This window comes from Chrysochloris asiatica, unplaced genomic scaffold (assembly GCF_000296735.1).
Source record: "Chrysochloris asiatica unplaced genomic scaffold, ChrAsi1.0 scaffold00016, whole genome shotgun sequence".
NCBI classification, from domain to species: Eukaryota; Metazoa; Chordata; class Mammalia; order Afrosoricida; family Chrysochloridae; genus Chrysochloris; species Chrysochloris asiatica.
In genome coordinates, this window is record NW_006408534.1 from 4,481,303 (window position 1) to 4,486,155 (window position 4,853).

Here is a 4,853-nt window from a genome sequence, read left to right on the forward strand (position 1 = left end):
GTCTGGCTGTAGCCCCGCCCTCTGAACTCCGCCCAGGTGGGGTGGCTGCAGAGGGAGTTCCAACTTGAGCAATTCCTAACTCAGTATTTTCCTTTATATCATGATTTTTCCACTTGCGCATGTGGGAAACTGACATCCTGTACGTTATGCTAGATCCAGAGCTTTGGTGTTGTTCCGTGAGCGCAGCTTCTCTGGATTTTCAATCCCTTCCCCACGGAGCCTTTCCTACCTGGCTGTCTGTGCTGCTGCCCAAACCAGAAGCTCAAAAGTCTAAGGATTTTATATTTTAAACTTTTCATTGTGAATTGAGTGAAGGTTTACAGACAAGATCATCAGCTTTACATTCAACAAATCATCCACTTTGTTTCATCTCAATGACTGCAATCCTCTCCATGCAACAACAGTTAACCTACTTCCTCTCTGTGGTTCCTGTTTGCATTCCACCCACCTTCCTATCCTTTCTCATCTTTGTCCTTCAGAAAATGTTGCCCTTTTTATTTTGAATGATTATGAGTATACCTTGCTAGTGTTGTCCCCACCTATAATTGGACCATGATGATGAGCTCCTTTCCAGACCAGAAGGGTGGCCGAGGAACATAGTCTCAGATTCCTTTAGTCTATTTCTGACCAATAAGCCCATTTGTTCTGTTTTTAAATAATTGAGTTTTGTTCCATGTTTTCTACCACTCTCTCTGGGACCTTCTAATGAGATACCTCTGGGCAGTTGCTAATGGTAGCCAGGTACCATCTAGTTCTTCTGTTCACATTAGTTCTTTGGACTAATTAATTCCAATCCTCTTCAATTCATATCACTCTTCTTTCTTACGTACACAGAAACCTGTAGCTGCACCTGTCTAATGTATTTGAATTTGTTCTTGTTGTTAGGTGCCATCGAGTCGGTACTAACTTATAGCAACCCTATGTACAACAGAATGAAACACTGTGCAGTCCTGGGCCAACCTCACAATTGTTGCCATGCTTGAGCCCATTGATGTTGCCATTTTGCCAATCCATCTTGTTGGATGTTTGAATACATATTGATAATTTGTCCTTCAAGAGGTTGTTATTGTTGTTAGGTGCCATCCAGTCAGTTCTGACTCTTAAGGACTCTATGCACAACAAAACAAAACACTTCCTGGTCCTGTGCCATCTTCAGTATTGTTGTTTGAGTCCACTGCTGCTGCCATTGTATAAATTCATCTCCTTGGGGATCTTCCTCTTTCGCTAACCTTCCACTTTACTAAACATGATGTCCATCTCCAATAATTGATCCCTTCTAATAACATGTCTGAAGTATGAGAATGAAATCTTGCCATCCTGATTTCTAAGGGACATTCAGGCTGTACTTCTGTAGACATAGATTTGTTTGTTTTTCTGGCAGTCCATCATATGTTCAATATTCTCTAACACCATAACTCAAATTCATCAATTCTTCCATTGTCTTCCTAATTCACTGTCCAACTTTTGCATGTGTGTGAGGTGATTGAAACAAGTTATACTTCTATTGGTAGAATATAACAGTACCTCTTACTCTACCATCACCCCTCTCCTTACCAATGCTGGATATAATCATTATAGTTAGACCTGCCAATTTCATAGCTGATACATACTTGTTTCGATTCTAATTTCATTCATTTCTATTTAATTGTGATACCTTAAAGTACTTGAAAAGTGGACAGAATCTTAAAAGCGAATGCAAGAAATATTCTGCACATGAATAAAAAGAAATGTTCTCCATTTTTAATTAATACTAGTGAGAGGAGACTACATTATAATAAATCTACTGTGAATGTGAAGAAATCCAAGATCCCAGTCAATTATTATTATCTTTTTAGCCCAGGCAACAAATACTTAGATGAAAAGACAATAATTCAAAACACACAAACAAATAACAGCAAGAAACAACATGGAAATGAAAGTTCTCAGTTATTATATTGAAAGTTATTTACGCATATTATAGATTCATTTTATAAGTAGTTGCATGCTGTACCATTGCTAATTCATTCTTACCTCCATGGTTCTCTATCTTCATAAATGGCACTCATATCCACTAAATTATAAAAGTCAGAAACTTACATGCATTGTTCACTACTCCCTCTCATTCAACCACCTCAAGCCCCATACAGACCTGCTGGTTCTAAATTTCAAATAGAGATTAGAAGCACTTCTCTTCATTTTCACTATTATTACCCATATTCAAGTTATTTTTTATCTCTTAAAGGACCATGGAGACACAGTGATTAAGTGCTTGGTTGCTAACCATGGGAGAAAGACGTGGCAGTCTGCTTCTCTAAAGGTTTACAACCTTGTAAACCCTATGGTGCTGTTCTACTCTGGCCTATTGTAGCACTATGAATTAAAATCAACTCAACACAACAGGCTTGGTTTTTTGGTTATTATCTCTTACTAGGACAATGGTAATCACTAACTAACTGGATTTCCAACATAACAATTAATAATATAAGATCCTTGAACAGTTGGAAACTGAATTTTAAAGTAGTATTTATCATGCTGTTGTTGTTAGGTGACAATAAGTTGGTTCAGACTAATAGTGATCCTATAAACACTGCCCAGATCCTATAAACGCTGTACAATAAAACACTGCCCAGTCCTAAAACACTGCCCAGTCTTGTACCATCCTCAAAACCATTCCTACATTTGAGCCTATTATTGTAGCCACTGTGCCAATCCATCTTATTGAAGATTTTCCCTTTTTTAGCTGACCCTATATTTTACCAAGCATGATGCTCTTCTTCAGGGACTAGTCCCTCCAAAATTGAAATAGCATAAATTAATCAAAGTATATGCAGAACCTGTGCACTAAAAGCTAAAAACTATTGCTGATAGAAGTAAAAGAAGACCTAAATAAGTGAAGAAAAATCCATACTTGTGGTAGGTTAAAAAAAAAAAAAAAAAGTACTTCAAAGACATACTAATTTCCTAATCCTCAAAACCTGTAACTTTTACTTCATAATGCAAAAGAGTATGATTCTAAATGGCAAAAGATAGGATTAAATTAAGAATTTTGAGAGGGTGAATTTATCTTGGATTATCTAGGTGAGCCCTAAGTGTCACCAAAAGCATAAATATAAAAGAGAAACAGACTGAGATTCAGCATATGCCGAGAAGGAGATGTAATGATGGAGGCAGAGATTGTAGTGATGCAGTCACAAGTCAAGGAATACCACCATAGGCAAGGAATAGATTTTCCTCTAGAGTCTCTAGAAAAAGTCCCAGCCTGCTAACACCTATCCTCTAGATCTGTGAGAGAATTCTCTGTTGTGTTAAGTCACCAAATTTGTGGTAATTTGTAGTCTCTACATATTTTGGTACCCAAAAGTGTGTTCTTTCCTTAACAAATACCTAAAAATGTGTCTTTGGAATGAGGTAATGATTGGAGGCTTGAAGAATTTTCAAGTACATGGTAGAAAAAGCATAGACTGCCTTGAAGAATACATTGGTAGAAATAAGAATATTAAAAATGCTTTGATAAAAACACCGAAGACAATGAGAATCATGTTACTGAACACAAAAGAAAAGGCAGTCTTTAATAGTGTCAGAAATCTTGACTGACTTGTACAGTTGTGTGGAAAGCAGAACTTCTAAGTAATAAACTGATATTTATAAGGTTAGTTCCAAGCAAAATATGGACGATGCAGCCTGGTTCCTCCTTGCTTCCTATAGCAAAATGTAACAGGAAACAAGATAAATTGAAGAAGTAATTGTTGAGCAAAAAGGAACTAGCACTTGATGAACTCGGGAAGTTTCAGCCTATCCATGTTGCTACCACTTGTCTACCAGTTTGTTGTACTATGGTGACTCGCAAGTAGGGTCACCCATGATGGACACGTTTTGGTGGACCCTGCAGACTAAGACAGAATAGGAAGAAGGACCTGGCAATCTACTTAATTTTTAAAAATTGGCTAGTAACAGCAGCAAAACTTTGATATACTATCAGAAAATGAATTACTAGATTGGAATGCATTCAAAATAGAAATGGGGAAAGGCTGCCTCCTCACAGTAGATTCCACCTTAATGACAGGAATAGAACAAAGCTTTCAGGACCTTTACTTGCTGTTGTGGCATGACTTAAAATGAGAAGAAACAGATGCAAACATCCATTCATAATCAGAACGTGGAATGTATATACAAAGCATGAATCTAGGAAAACTAGACCTTCTCAAACACATACAGACTGAGATACGAGGCATTGATGATGTTGTGAGGTGCCATTGAGTCAGCTCCAAGTCATAGTGACCCTATGCACAACAGAACGAAACACTGCTGAGTCCTGCGACATCGTCACATACGTGTTATGTTGAGCCTAATGTTGCAGCCACAGTATCAATTCATTCCTCTTTTTTGCTGGCCCTTTACTTTACCAAGCATTTTGTCCTTTTCCAGGTCCTTCCTGACCATAAGTACAAAGTACATGAGACAATGTTTCACCATCCTTGCTTCTAAGGAGTGTTTCAGCTTTACTTCTTCCAAGACAGATTTGTTTGTCCTTCTGGAAGTCTATGATACTTTCAATATTCTTCACCAGCATCACAATTCAAATGAATCGATTCTATGTTCTTCTTTTATATGCATATGAGAAAATTGAAATATGATGGCTTGGGCCAGGAGCACCTTAGTCCTCAAAGTGTGCTTGAATACTTTAGGTATGTTCAAGTTTTCTACTTCACTCTGTGTAAGTTTAGGTAGGCCGTGCTTTTCTAAAAATGTATCCATCTCTCTAGGTTTCAAATTTATTGGAGTACAACTTTTTATAATATTCTCTTATTATCCTTTTTATTTCTATTAGTTCTGTTGCTATATCACCCATGTGGTTTCTTATTCATGTTATCTGT